At 49.8% G+C, this 16053-nt stretch overlaps 1 protein-coding gene across 3 annotated transcripts in view; it reads left to right on the forward strand.

Moving 5' to 3' along the window:
* The first annotated feature begins 6151 nt into the window (after positions 1-6151).
* The window catches only part of mospd1 (motile sperm domain containing 1), a 57279-nt gene continuing 47377 nt past the window's right edge, over positions 6152-16053 (forward strand). Inside the window, exon 1 of one of the 3 annotated variants that reach the window (XM_070882070.1) lies at positions 6152-6236. The gene's annotated coding sequence lies outside the window, so the exon portion shown is untranslated. Of the gene's footprint in view, positions 6237-6703; positions 6948-6989; positions 7428-16053 lie in introns of those variants that run through there. The other 2 variants (XM_070882069.1, XM_070882072.1) reach the window with 2 other exon arrangements.

Genomic DNA, 16053 nt, shown 5'->3' on the forward strand with positions numbered 1-16053 from the left:
TATTCCCAGGACCAAGAAGTGATGACCCTGTGTGGGACCTCCCTTTAAATACCTGAATGCCCAGGTGAGGAGTGTCTCCCACAAGTTCACCCCCTGTGGTCAAGGTGTGCATTTCTAGGATATATGTACAGTATGCAGTGGTTACATGAAGGTTACAGTTACATGAAGGTTACAGTTGTATGATGTTTACATACATGACATCACCTCCCCCCTCATGTCTTTTTGTGTCAAAGGTCAAGTCTTTCAGGTGGTCGACGCTCTCTTGTGGAGTGCCGCAGTTGGGGCTCTGGTGGCTGAGCCTTGGCATGCGTCTCTGTCACCTGAGGTGATTCCGGCCTGTCCGGGCTGGCCGCAGGGACTGTGCATGCTGGTGAATGTCCTTGTTGCTCATCCACTGGCAGTGGTGTGGGTGACATCTCATGCTCTTCCTCAGGTTCCTCAGTGTCTATGCTGAACCTTTTCTTTACTTGGTCCAAATGTTTGCGGCATATCTGCCCATTGTTGAGTCTGACCACTATGACCCTATTCCCCTCTTTGCCAATTACGGTGCCCTCAAGCCACTTGGGTCCCAAAGCATGGTTAAGAACAAATACCGGGTCATCCATTTCTATACATCTCCCCCTTGAGTTTCGATCATGGCACTCGGTTTGGCACTGGCGCTTGCCCTCAACAATGTCTGCCAGGGCTGGATGAATGAGGGACAGCCGCGATTTAAACGTGCATTTCATGAGGAGTTCCGCTGGTGGGACTCCCGTGAGCGAGTGCGGGGGGACCTATATAGGCCAGCAGGAGGCGCGATATGCAGTACTGAAGGGAGGGTCCTTGGATACGGAGCATGTCTTGTTTTATGACTTGGACCGCATATTCCGCCTGGCCATTGGAAGCCAGCTTGAACGGCGCTATCCGGACGTGTTTGATACCATTACCCAACATAAACTCCTGGAATTCATGGCTGGTAAAGCACAGACTATTGTCGCTGACCAGAATGTCCGGCAAGCCGTGGGTCGCGAAAACCATACGCAGACTCTCCACGGTGATGGTTGTCGTGCATGAGTTTAATATGATGCACTCGATCCATTTCGAGTATGCATCGACAACAATCAGGAATACTTTTTCCATGAACGGGCCCGTAGTCTACGTGAATACGTGACCATGCCCTAGTGGGCCAGGGCCACGGGCTGAGTGGAGCTTCCCTGGGGGCATTGCCCAGCTGGGCGCACGTCATGCACCTGCGAACCCAGTGTTCCAGGTCTGAGTCAATTCCCGGCCACCATACATGTGACCAGGCAATAGCCTTCATTAGCACGATGTCAGGGTGCTCGCTGTGGAGTTCCCTGATGAATGCTTCCCTTCCTTTCTGGGGCATGACTACCCGGCTGCCCCATAGCAGGCAGTCGGCTTGGATGGAGAGCTCATCCATCCGTCTGTGAAACGGTCTGACTTCCTCGGGGCACACCCAGTGTGCGGGCGCCCAATCCCCAGTCAGAACACATTTCTTTATCATAGACAGAAGGGGGTCTCTGTTGGTCCAGATTTTGATCTGGCGGGCTGTGATAGGGGAGCCTGCGTGTCAAAAGCCTTGACGGCCATGACCATCTCCGCGCTTTGCTCCGACGCCCCCTCCGTAGTGGCCAGTGCGAGCCTGCTGAGCGCGTGAGCGTAATTTTCGGTGTCTGGCCGGTGCCGTATGGTGTAGTCATATGCAGCCAGCGTGAGAGCCCATCGCTGTATGCGAGCTGACGCATTGGCATTGACAGCCTTGCTGTCGGACAACAGGGATGTTAACGGCTTATGGTCCCTTTCTAACTCGAACCGTCTACCGAAAAGGTACTGGTGTATCTTTTTCACCCCGTAAACACAAGCGAGTGCTTCCTTTTCGACCATGCCGTTTCCATGCTCTGCCTGGGAGAGCGACCTGGAGACATAAGCCACCGGTTGGAGTCGGCCTTCATCATTACCCTGCTGCAACACACACCCAACCCTGTAGGATGATGCATCACACGTTAAAACCAGTTTTTTACAGGGGTCGTACAAGGTCAACAGCTTGTTAAAACAAAACAGGTTCCTCGCCCTATTGAAAGCCCGTTCTTGACAGTCCCCCCAAAACCATTCACAACCTTTACACAGGAGCACGTGTAACGGCTCCAACAATGTGCTTAAGTTCGGCAGAAAGTTCCCGGAATAGTTCAAAAGTCCCAGGAATGATCGCAACTCTGATGTGTTGCCGGACCTGGGCGCACGATGGATCGGCTCCATTTTAGATTCGGTGGGCCGGATCCCGTCTGCGGCAACCCTCCTGCCCAAAAACTCGACCTCTGGGGCCAAAAACACACACTTGGCCTTTGTCAGCTGTAAGCCCACCCGGTCCAGTCGGCGTAGCACCTCCTCCAGGTTGTGGAGGTGTTCCTCGGTGTCTCGACCCATTATTAGGATGTTATCTTGGAATACCATTGTTCCAGGAATGGACTTGAGCAAGCTTTCCATGTTCCTCTGAAAGATAGCAGCCACCGAACGAATGCCAAACGGACACCTGTTGTAGATAAATAACCCCTTGTGCGTCGTGATGGTGGTCAGAAGCTTGGATTCTTCAGCCAGTTCCTGAGTCATGTAGGCCGAAGTGAGGTCCAACTTAGTGAACAGCTTGCCACCTGCCAGCATGGCAAAAAGGTCCACCGTTCTCGGGAGCGGGTATTGGTCCTGCAGTGACACTCGGTTGATGGTGGCCTTGTAGTCGCCACAAATCCTGACCGAGCCATCCGCTTTAAGGACAGGAACGATGGGGCTCGCCCAGTCACTGAATTCCACGGGCGAAATTATGCCCTCTCTGAGCAGCCTGTCCAATTCACTTTTCTCACGCATCACATATGGCACCGCTTTGGCTTTGTGGTGCACTGATCTGTCGTCCTGGGTGATGCGTATCACTACTTTGGTGCCCTTGAAAGTTCTGACACTGGGTTGAAACAGTGACCCAAATTTTTGTAGGACCTGTGAGCATGAACTTGGCTCCACAGATGAAATGGCGTGCACATCCCCCCATTTCCAGTTCATCTCGGCTAGCCAGCTCCTCCCCAAACGCGCGGGGCCATTTCCCAGGACAATCCAAAGTGGCAGCCGGTTCTGTGATTCATTATGTGTTACCACCAAGTTTGTACTGCCTAGTACTGGGATGATCTCTTTGGTGTATGTCCATTGCTGCGTGTCAATGCGTTCCAGTTTGGGCCTGCTAGCTCTGTGTGGCCATAGTCTCTCAAATTGTTGGGCGCTCATAAGTGACTAGCTGGCTCCTGTGTCCAGCTTATGTGCACCGGGATGCCATTCAATAAAACTTTCATCATCATGGGTGGCGTTTTGGTGTATGAGCTGTGGACGTCAGCCACATGAACCTGCTGAACCTCAGCATCCATGGTTTTGCCCCAAGCATCATCTTGCATTGCAGATCCCTTGTCAGTTCCTCTGTCTCATAGATTAGCCTCGCTACAGCCTTTCTGCACATTCTGGCCAAATGTCCACCGACGTTACAATTCCTACAGATAAATTGCTGGAACCTGCAGCTTTTCGCAGTATGTCTACCCCCGCACCGCCAGCATGAGCTGAGGTTGTTGTCAATTAAAGGACTGTTACCAGACATTCCTCTCTGATTGTCCCTTTGGTTGTTTCTAAGCACTCTGATGGTGGGTGTCAATGGTCCCATCACGGGACGCATTGTTCCTTGTGATGGCGTGAATTGCTGATCCCCTTTCCATTGTCCCTGTTGCGGGCCCACCCTTGAGTTTGTTGCAGCATGGGTGGTTTCAAAATGCCTTTGCCTGCCAGCGGGGTCCTGAGCCGCATTCACCATATTAACTCCCTGGTCCATCGCCACATTGGAACCAGGGCTATGCGCGTAAATTAGCTTGGTCTCCTCTTCCCCTGCTATGAAGGTCTGAGCTATCAACGCCGCCCTTTCTAAAGTCAAGTCCTTGGTCTCTATGAGCTTCCTGAAAATCCCGGCATGACTAATGCCCTCAATGAAGAAATCCCTTAACATCTCCCCCCTGCAGGAGTCTGTGAACTTACAGAGGCTGGCTAAGCGCTGCAGGTCCGCAACGATGTCCGAGATGTTTTGTCCCTCCCGACGCAGGTGTGTATAGAACCGTTGCCGAGCCATGTGTACGCTACTGATGCTCACTGATCAGCTGGCTGAGCTCTTCAAAGGACTTGTCCGCCGGCTTCTGGGGTGCGAGCAGGTCTTTCATCAGCGCATACGTCTGTGGTCCGCAGCTAGTCAGTAGATGCGCCCTCCGCTTGTCAGCCGCTGCCGCTCCCAGCCAGTCCTTCATGACAAAGCTCTGCTGGAGTCTCTCCACGAAATTGTCCCAGTCCTCACCCACGCAGTAATGTTCCTCTGTGCTACCGGTGGCCATCCTCGTGGTTCGGTGATTTCTGTTTCTCGTCGCCAAATGTGGTGTCCCTGCACCCTGCTACAAAATCACGCGAGGCATGTACTGCAGACACAGTTACTACGTGACCTTCCTTTATTCCCAGGACCAAGAAGTGATGAGCCTGCGTGGGACCTCCCTTTAAATACCTGAATGCCCAGGTGAGGAGTGTCTCCCACAAGTTCACCCCGTGGTCAAGGTGTGCATTTCTAGGATATATGTACAGTGTGCAGTGGTTACATGAAGGTTGCAGTTACATGAAGGTTACAGTTGTATGATGGTTACATACATGACACTCCTCATTGTTGATTGCAGTTCTGTGTTTTGTGTCACCTGCAAGTCCAGGTCCAGGTTATTAATATATATCAAAAAGAGCAGTGGTCCTAATCCAGACCCCTGGGGAACAGCACTGTATACCATCCTCTAGTCACATTGAACAACCTTAGAATTGGAGCTGGTCCATTCAGGGGTGATGTCAGGTAGCACTTCTTCACACAAAGAGTGCTGGAAATCTGGAACTCTCTCCCCCAAAAGGCTGTTGAGGCTGGGGGTCAATTGAAAATTTCAAAACTTAGATTTGTAAGTTTTTGTTGGGAAAGGTATTAAAGTCTACAAAACCAAAATGGAGTTAAGGTACAGATCAGCCATGATCTCATTTGTTATCTATGTATACTATAGATATACTCTCTGTGTAGTCACTGTATAGTTGCATAAGATGGAGACTTGTTTACCGGAGGTACCATCAACAAGGTTCACACTGTATACACTATGCTGGCACCACCAGAGGGTGCAACTGGTGGAGGCCCAGGGGTTACCTTTACACCACAGTTACCCAGGTATAAAAGGGAGTCCACCATGTGGTATCTTCACTCTGGAGTTATATTAAATGGACGAAGATCACTACAGTTCAAGTACAATACTTTGCCTCGTGGAGTCATTATCAGAGCATCTAAAGACGTAACATCATTGAATGGAGGAACTTGAGGGGCTGAATGGCTTCCTTTCTGAGCAGTCACTACTGCATCTGCAGAGTTCAAGCATCTCAAAACTGAACCAATTAAGATTGCAATGTGAGCGAGAGAGACTTTCGGCACTAGCAGACACTTCATTCAAGCAAAGAATCAGTTGGCAGCATCCGTGTTCAAAGTTAATTGAAGATTTTGCAGCCCAGTTTAACCTGAGCATTCGATTCGCCATGATTTCTTTCTCGCAAGAGTACAGCGTGTAATTACTTTCCAGTACAGTACGGTGATTAATGTTACTGCATTTTCCCCAAAGTTACAATCAGTAATTTTTAGAAAGGGTTACCGATTATCCCAACTAATTATTCCCATCAACCGTCCACCCTCCTTACCGCCACCCCAAAGTTCTGTCTCCTCTGCTGGTAACAAAGCTGCTGAAATAAAGCGGGCAGTTTGTTCATCGGAGATTGGCTCTGCTGCCCCCCGGCCATCTCACTGACCCCCCCCATCACACAGCTCCATTCTCCCCCCCATCACACTGCCCCCCCGCACAGTGCACTGCCCCTACCCCCCACAGTGCCCTGCCCCTCCCCCCCACAGTGCCCTGCCCTTTCCCCCGCCCCTCCCCGTGTCCTCCTCCACAGTGCCCTGCCCCTCCCCCACACAGTGCCCTACACCCCCCCCCTCACACAGTACCCGCCCCCTCCCCCCCACACAGTGCCCTGCTCCCCCCCCCACAGTGACCTGCCCCTCCCCGCGGTGGCCCAGCTGCCCAGTGACGTCAGTGCGGGAGCGGGGGTCCTCCACTATCCCGGCGGCCCCGCGGCACAGCAGCGCTGCCGAGAAGCGGAGCCCGGTAAGCGGGGCCGGGGTCGTGACAGGCGGGCGGGGGGCTCAGAGCCACGAGCCACCCACAGGCCGGCTGTGAGAGCCGGGCGAGACCGAGGAGCGGCTCGGGGACGGGAGACTGGGCGAGGGCGGCGGAGGCCCGGTGACGACATGGGCTGTCAGTAAAGCCGGGGCCTGGCAGCTCCCTCACTCGCGGGTTGGAGTCCCGCTCCCGAGGCAGTGCCGAGTGAGCGAGGGGTGTTTTACTGCCCCTCCGACAGTGCGGCACTCCCTCGGCACCGCCCCCCCGACAGCGCGGCGCTCCGTCAGCACCGCCCCCCCCCCCCCCGACAGCGCGGCGCTCCGTCAGCACCGCCCCCCCCGACAGCGCGGCGCTCCGTCAGCACCGCCCCCCCAACAGCGCGGCGCTCCGTCAGCACCGCCCCCCCCCGACAGCACGACGCTCCGTCAGCACCGCCCCCCCCCCCCGACAGCGCGACGCTCCGTCAGCACCGCCCCCCCCGACAGCGCGGCGCTCCGTCAGCACCGCCCCCCCCGACAGCGCGCCGCTCCGTCAGCATCGACCCTCCAACAGCGCGACGCAACTTGCCTTTATATAGCACCTTTTAATGTAGTAAAACATCCCAAGGAGCCTCACCGGAGCGATTATCAAACAAAATCTGACACCGAGCCACATAAGAAGATATTAGCGCAGGTGACCAAAAGCTTTGTCAAAGAGGTAGGTTTTAAGGAGCGTCTTAAAGCAGGATAGAGAGGGGGAGAGATTTCGGGAGGGAATTCCAGAGCTTAGGGCCCAGGCAGCTGAAGGCACGGCTGCCAATGGTATGGGGATTAAAATTGGGATGTGTAATAGGCCTGAATTGGAGGAGCGCAAATATTTGAGGGTTTTGTTTTTATTCGTTCCTGGGAATGCCAGTGTTTCTTGCCCATCCCTAGTTGCCCTTGAGAAGGTGGCGGTGAGCCGCCGCCTTGAACCGCTGCAGTCTGTGTGGTGAAGGTGCTCCCACAATGCTGTTGGGGAGGGAGTGCCAGGATTTTGACATAGCGACGATGAAGAAACGGCGATATACTTCCAAGTCAGGATGGTGTGTGCCTTGGACGGGAACTTGGAGGTGGTGGTGTTCCCATGCGCCTGCTGCCCTTGTCTTTCTAGGTGGTAGAGGTCGCGGGTTTGGGAGTTGCTGCCGAAGAAGCCTTGGTGAGTTGGTAGATGGTACACACTGCAGCCACGGTGCGCCGGTGGTGGAGGGAGTGAATGTTGAAGGTGGTGGATGGGGTGCCAATCAAGCAGGCTGTTTTGTCCTGGATGGCGTCGAGCTTCTTGAGTGTTATTGGAGCTGCACTCATCCAGGCAAGTGGAGAGTATTCCATCACACTCCTGACTTGTGCCTTGTAGATGGTGGAAAGGCTTTGGGGAGTCAGGAGGTGAGACACTCGCCGCAGAATACCCAACCTCTGACCTGCTCTTGTTGCCACAGTATTTATGTGGCTGGTCTAGTTAAGCTTCTGGTCAATGGTGACCCCCAGGATGTTGATGGTGGGGGAATTGGCGATGGTAATGCCGTTGACAGTCAAGGGGAGGTGGTTAGACTCTCTCGTTGGAGATGGTCATTGCCTGGCACTTGTTACTTACCAGCCCAAGCCTGAATGCAGGCAGGCATGGACTGCTTCATGATCAGGAGTTGAGAGGGCTGTCGATCAGCGGCAGGTGATTGGAGCTTAGCTACAGATCAGCCATGATTTAATTGAATGGCAGAACAGGCTTGAAGGGCTGAATGGTCTCCCATTCTTGTGTTCCTGCTCCAAATATCCCGTGCCTTCACGCCTGGCCTCATAGAAAAATAGAAATTTACAGCGCAGAAGGAGGCCATTTCGACCTGTCGTGTCCGTGCCAACCGACCAAGAGCTATCCGGCCTAAACACACTTTCCAGCTCTAGGTCCGTAGCCCTGTAGCTTCAAATGCACATCCAAGTACTTTTTAAATGTGCTGAGGGTTTCTGCCTCTATCACCCTTTAAGGCAGTGAGTTCCAGACCCCCACCACCCTCTGGTGAAAATAATTTCCCCTCAAATCCCCTCTAAACCTCCTACTAATTACTTTAAATCTGTGCCCCCTGGTTGTTGACCCTTCTGCTAAGGGAAACAGGTCCTTCCTATCCACTCTATCTAGGCGGTCACCACACGTTAAAAAAATCCACACGCAGGCATCTTCCACACAAGATTTAGTTCGGGACCTGGAATTTTCGGTCCTTCATTGAAGCACCTGTGAACTTTTTGACGTGGAAACAAGTCATCCTCGATTTGAGAGACTGCCTATGATGATGATGATCTAGGCCCCACATAATTTTATACACCTCAAGAAGGTCTCCCCTCCGCTGTTCCAAAGAAAACAGCCACAGCCTATCTTTCCAACCCAATCTTTCCTCATAGCTAAAACTCTCCAGTCCAGGCAACATCCTAGTAAATCTCCTCTGTACCTTCTCTGGTGCAATCACATCTTTCCTGTAATGTGGTGACCAAACTGTGCACACTACTCTAGCTGTGGCCTAACCAGTGTTTTATACAGTTCAAGCATAACCCCCTGCTCTTGTATTCTATGCCTCGACTAATAAAGGCAAGTATTCCGTATGCCGCCTTAACCACCTTATCTACCTGGCCTGCTACCTTCAGAAATTTGTGAACATGTACTCCAAGGTCCCTTTATTCGCTGCGCAGCAGGGTGGGAGGTGGGAACCTGTCTTCCACGTACGGACGCATCTGATGGAATCACGTGGGCCTGGATGACCAATAACTATCTAGTATTTTCATTGATAAAAATGGGAGCTCTGTATGGGCTCCCATTACTATCAATGAGAATAACCCCCGAAAACACCGAAACACAGCACAATAAATAAAAAAAACACCATGTATTTAAAATTAATTGAAACTAAATGTTTTAAAAAAAAATACATCTTAAAACACTTTTTGAATTTTTTTTTAATAGTGTTAAAAATAAAATAAGGTTTTAATATAAAAATTAATGATAAAACATAGAAAGACTAAATTTAAAGTGTTACGCTGGTAAAAGTAAGCTATACGCCTGCTTTAACTAAGCGTAAAGGTTTGAAGGACATTCGCCTGGCAAAAGTTGGGCATTGTCCTTCCTGCGGGGATGCGTAGAATCTGTCAGAAGAAATTTTGCTAGATTGGAAAAACCGGTTTTCGGCGCATTGTGCCACAAGAACCAGCTTTTGCGCACTTCATACGCACCCAGCTAGGCTGCAATTTATATTCCCTTGCCTTGTTAGCCCTCCCCAAATGCATTACCTCACACTTCTCCGGATTGAATTCCATTTGCCACTGTTCTGCCCACCTGACCAGTTCCTATATCCTCCTGCAGTCTGCAGCTTTCTTCTTCATTATCAACCACACAGCCTATTTTTATATTATCTGCAAACTTCTTAATCATACCTCCTACATTCAAGTCTTAATCATTGATATATACCACAAAAAGCAAGGAACCTAGTACTGAACCCTGCGGAATCCAGCTGGAAACAGCCTTCTGTTCAAAAAACACCCATCAACCAATTACCCTTTGCTTCCTGCCTCTGAGCCAATTTTGGATCCAACTTGCCATTTTGCCCTGGATCCCATGGGCTTTTACTTTCGTGACCAGTCTGCCATGTGGAACTTTATCAAAAGCTTTGCTAAATTCATATAATCTACATCAAACGCACTGCCCTCATCGACCCTCCTGGTTACCTCCTCTCAAAATTCAATCAAGTTAGTCAGACACGACCTTCCCTTAATAAATCCATGAATGTCATTGATTAATCTGTGAAGATTTACCCTGTCCCTCAGGATTTTTTCCATTAATTTTCCCACCACCGTGGTTAGGCTGACTGGCCTGTAATTACTCGGTCTATCTCTTTCTCCCTTTTTAAACAAAGGTACAATGTTACCAGTCCTCCAGCACCACACCTATAGCCAGAGAGGATTGGAAAATGATGCTCAGAGCCTCTGCTATTTCCTCTTTTGCTTCTCTTAACAACCTGGGATACATTTCATCCGGGCCTGGGGATTTATCTACTTTCAAAGCTGCTAAACCTCGAAATACTTCCTCTCTAACGATGTTTATTTCTTCTAATATTTCACACTCCACCTCCCTGATTGCAATGTTTGCTGTGCACCTCATGTTTGTGAAAACAGAAAAAGAAAGACTTGGATTTATATAGCACCTTTCACAACCACCGGACTTCTCAAAGCATTTTACAGCCAATAAAGTACTTTTGTAATGTGGGAAACGGGTCAGCCAATTTGTGCATAGCAAGCTCCCACAAACAACAGTGTGATGATTGACCAGATACTTTACAGACGTAAAGTATTCGATAAGAACCATATCCACGTCTTCTGCCTCCACACACCAATTATCTTTATGGTCTCTAATAGGCCTTACTCTTTCTTTAGTTATCCTCTTAATGTATTTATAAACATCTTTGGGTTTTCCTTGATTTTACTTGCTAACATTTTTTCATGCTCTCTTTGCTTTCTTGATTTCCTTTTTAATTTCACCCCGGCACTTTCTATACTCCTCTAGGGTTTCTGCAGTATTGAGCCCTCGGTATCTGTCATAAGCCTCTCTTTTTTTCTTTATCTTGCCCTGTTAGGTATGGAAGAACTCCACAAGACTGAGTACTGTGAGCTAAAACTGATGTGATCTTAGTCTCTTTAATACAACTCCAGAGTGCCTAAGCAGCATGACAGCCAACCTTTTATACTCCCTTGCACGAGGTGTGCAGGTGACCCTTGGGCCTCCAACAGTTGCGCCCTCCGGTGGCAAGTCTTACACAGTTACAATGTTTACATACATAACATCACTCACCAAGTTATTTACAAGTTGAGATGATGTGGGGCCCTACGCTCCCTGGTTGATTATCTGAGTTCAAACTCTTGGCATGGGTGAGTTGGTTGGACCATTGCTGCACTGCGGCGCGGCTGGTCTGATCGGACTGTTGGGAATGGTGGGTTCATCCTCTTGCTGGTTGGGTGCGTGTTGGTGGATCGATGATGGTGATGTCCTCTTCAGGTTGTTCCTGGTTGTCGGTGAACCGTAGTTTGGTCTGATCCAAATGCTTTCTGCACATTTGTCCATTCAACAGTTTGACTATAAACACTCTATTCCCCTTCTTGGCCAAGACGGTGCCAGCAACCCATTTAGGACCATGACCGTAATTCAGAACAAACACAGTCACTAACATCAATATCGCGCGATCGTGGCACATGTTTTGCCGGTGACGCCGGGTTTCCACATGATCATTTAGATCCGGGTGGACTAGGGAGAGCCTGGTTTTGAGTGCTCTCTTCATTAACAATTCTGTAGGGGGAACCCCAGTGAGCGAGTGGGGTCGCGTCCGGTAGCTGAGCAGAACCCGAGATAAGTGGGTCTGCAAGGAGCCTTCCGTCACGCGTTTCAAGCTGTGCTTGATAGTTTGGACTGCCCGTTCGACGCGGGCTTAAACGGGGCAGACCTGACATGCTTGATGCCATTGCGGGTCATAAACTCGTTGAATTCCAAGCTGGTGAAACACGGTCCATTGTCACTGACAAGGACGCCGGGCAAGCCATGGGTGACGAACATAGCCCGGAGGCTTTCAATGGTGGTAGGGTTGTGCTGGATGACATGATTATGCATTCAATCCAATTAGAGTAAGCGTCCACTACAACTAAAAACATCTTTCCGAGAAAGAGGCCTGCAAAATCTATGTAGATCCTGGACCACGGTTTGGAGGGCCATGACCACAGACTCAATGGAGCCTCCCTTAGTGCATTGCTCAGTTGTGAGCACGTGTTGCATTGGTGTATGCATGACTCTAAGTTCGAGTCAATGCCGGACCACCAAACTTGCGACCTGGCTATAGCCTTCATCATGACTATTCCTGGGTGGGTACTGTGTAAGTCGCGTATGAACATTTCCCTGCCTTTTTTTGGCAAAACCATGCGATTACCATATAGGAGGCAATCCGACTGGATGGACATTTCATCTTTGCATCAGTGAAACGGCTTAATTTCATCTTGCATCTCCCCGGGAATGGCCGACCAGCTCCCATTGAGGACGCAACCTTTTACAAGTGATAGCACAGCATCCTGGCTGGTCCAGGTTCTGATCTGGTGAGCAGTGACTGGTGACTCCTCGCTCTCAAAAGCATCCATGACCAGGAGCAAGTCTGCGTGCTTCGCCATTTCCACCCCTGTGAGTGGGCAATGGTAGCCGACTGAGGGCATCACCACAGTTCTCTGTGCCTGGTCTGTGGCGGATAACATAGTCATAGGCGGACAGTGTTAATGTCCATCTTTGGATGCGGGACAAAGCATTGGTGTTTATACCTTTGCTTTCTGAATACAGTGAAATGAGCGGTTTGTGGTCGGTTTCAAGCTCACACCGAAGTCCAAATAGGTATTGGTGCATTTTCTTAACTCCATATACACATGCTAACGCCTCTTTCTCGACCATACTATAGGCTCTCTCAGCCTTAGACAGACTTCTAGACGCGTATGCAAGTTTGCTCGATACATTGGTTTGCTGTAACACACAGCCGACCCTGTACGAAGATGCATCACAAGCTAGCACTAATCGTTTACACGGGTCATACAGTACGTAACTTATTAGAACAAAGTAGGTTTCTGGCCTTCTCAAAGGCTGTCTCTTGAGATTTACCCCAAACCCAGTCACCACCCTTACGTAGCAACATGTGCACCAGTTCCAGCAAAGTGCTTAACCCGACTAGAAAGTTACCAAAATAGTTGAGGAATCCCAGGAACGAATGCAGCTCTTGTCACATTCTGTGGTCTGGGTGCATTCTTGATGGCCTCCGTCTTAGAGTTCGTGGGTCTGATGCCGTCTGCCGCAATCTTTCTCCCCAAAAATGCGACCTCTGGCGCCAGGAAAACACACTTGGAGTGTTTCAGCCTGAGTCCCACTCTGTCTAGTCGACTTAGAACCTCTTCCAGGTTGTGTAGATGTTCGATGGTGTCATGACCGGTGATCAGGGTGTCGTCTTGAAACATAACGGTGCGCGGAACCGATTTCAGTAGACTCTCCATGTTCTTCTGGAAGATGGCAGCAGCGAACCGCTCGAGCCTTGTGATGAATAGGCCATGCATCAGGGACTGGATGGATCTGCACTTTGGCGCCTGTGAAGTTGCCGATGTCTGGTTCTAATAGCGACGGAAACTTGGGCGCACGAGGCATCAGGCACTGAAGATAGTGCTTTGATGTCGTCCCTGTTCCATCGAATCTTTCCCAGCCAGCTTCTGCCGAATAGCATTGGGTCATTGCCTGGTACAATCCACAGTGATAAATCATGCACAACTCCATCGTATGATACCTTAACTGTCGCACTGCCAGTGGCTGGTATGAGCTTTTTGGTGTAGGTGCGCAGCTTTGTCTGAATCGGGCTCAGTTTGGGCGTTTGTGCCTTGTTGCCCCACAGTTTCTCAAAAGCCTTCTGGCTCATAATTGACTGACTTGCCCCCGTGTCCAACTCCATTGATACCAGAATACCGTTCAATTTGACTTTCAGCATAATAGGAATCTCTTGGTGGTGAAGGTGTGTGCCCCATACACTTCTTCCTCCAGTTGAGTTGCCTCTCTTGTTTATTCTGCGTGATCCGCACCAGATCGATCATCGACTCTGCCACGTGGTGAGTCGCAGCACTCTTGCACATTCGCTGGAGCTGCCCCATTGTTTCGCAGCCTTTGCACACGTCGTGCTTGAATCGACATTGATGGGCTCAATGATTACCCCCATAGCGCCAACATGGTGCTAATGGATTTGCATTCACGCCTGATGGCGGACACTGAGTCATCCTAGGTCTTGCAGCTGCAGATGTGTAGGCCCTGCCATATGCAGTTCTGCCTGCTAGCAACGTTATTTTATGCACAGTACTTGCCGGTGAGCTTCGATGCTGGGAAGATATTATAACTCGTGAATATGAATGCCTGGGCTATCGTAATGGCCTTGCTTAGGTCTAGGGATTCGGCGGACAGCAGCTTTTGAAGAATGACCTCGTGGCCGATTCCAAGCACAAAAAAGTCCCGCAGCATTTTCCCCCAAAATCCAACAATTCGCAAGTTCCCGCAAGGGGTCTCAGGTCGGCGACATAACTCGCTACGTCCTGACCCTCGGAGCGGTGCTGCGTGTAGAAGCGATACCTGGCCATTAAGACGCTCTCCTTCGGCTTGAGATGGTTCCGAACCAGCTTACACAATTCTGAATGTGTCTTCTCCGCTGGCTTCTCCGGTGCTAGCAGATTCTTGATGAGGCCGTATATTGTGGACCCACACACAGTGAGGAGAATCGCCCTGCACTTGATCGCTTTATCGTCCCCATCCAGCTCATTGGCCACGAAGTACTGGTCAATATGCTCAGCGAAGGCTTCCCAATCATCACTCTCTACAAATCTCTCTCAAATACCAACGGCAGCCATGATCGCGTGAAAATTCGTAATCTGTTACTCATCGCTAATTGTTAGGTATGGAGGAACTCCACAAGACTGAGTACTGTGAACTAAAACTGATGTGACCTCAGTTTCTTTAATACGACTCCAGAGTGCCTAAGCAGCATGGTAGACAACCTTTTATACTCCCTTGCACAAGGTGTGCAGGTGACCCTTGGGCCTCCAACAGTTGCGCCCTCTGGTGTTTTACATACGTAACATACCCTGTATGTCCTTTGACATCCAGGGGACTCTAGATTTGTTCTTTAAGTGATCATACTTGCTCTGAACCCTCACTATCTCCTCCTTGAATGCGTCCCACTGCTCTGACACTGATTTAACTTTCAGTAGCTGTTTCTAGTCCACCTTGGCGAAATCACATCTCAGCTTAGTAAAATTGGCATTCCTCCCAATTGAGAACTTTTATTCCTGATCTATTTTTGTCCTTTTACATAACTACCCTAAATCTAACTGAATTATGATCACTAGCACCAAAATGCCCTCCCATCTTCGATGTTGTGCCGTGGGATCTTTTACCCCCACCTGAGATGGGGCCTTGGTTTAACGTCTCGCCCTGTAACATGCCACAGGAGATAACTAGTATTAGAACATTCTTTATTCAAATTGTGTTCTGTTTGGAATGATCCACCTTGTCAGATAGAGTCAAAGACGTAGGAATGTTTAGAATTCAGTTGCTCCCAAATTGGGTGTGTTTGAGAAAGAAAGACTTGCATTTATATAGCCCCAAATGTCACAACCACCGGACGTCCCAAAGTACTTTACAGCCATTGAAGTACTTTTGGAATGCAGTCAATGGTAATGTAGGATACGTGGCAGCCAATTTGTGCACAACAAACTCCCACAAAACAGCAAAGTGATAATGACGAGATAATCTGTTTTGTTGTTGGTTGAGGGATAAATATTGGCCAGGACACCAGAGTTAACTCCTCTGCTCCTCTTTGAAATAGTGTCATAGGATCTTTTGCGTCCACCTGAGAGAGCAGACGGGGCCTCGGTTTAACTTCTCATCTGAAAGAAGTATTAGAATACTAATGGGAATAAGCTTAGAACATAAGAAATAGTAGGAGTAGCCTATATGACCCTTCGAACCTGCTCCGCCATTCAATAAGATCATGGCTGATCGTCGACCTCAACTCCTTCCATGCACGATCTCCATATCCCTTGATTCCCTGAGAGTCCAAAAATCTATCGATCTCAGGCTTGAATATACTCAACGACTGAGCACCCACCGCCCTTGGGTAGAGAATTCCAAAGATTCACAACCCTCTGAGTGAAGAAATTTCTCCTCATCTGAGTCTTAAATGGCCAACCCTTATCCTGAGATATGC

This window comes from Pristiophorus japonicus, chromosome 6, assembly GCF_044704955.1.
Source record: "Pristiophorus japonicus isolate sPriJap1 chromosome 6, sPriJap1.hap1, whole genome shotgun sequence".
Classification (NCBI taxonomy): Eukaryota; Metazoa; Chordata; class Chondrichthyes; family Pristiophoridae; genus Pristiophorus; species Pristiophorus japonicus.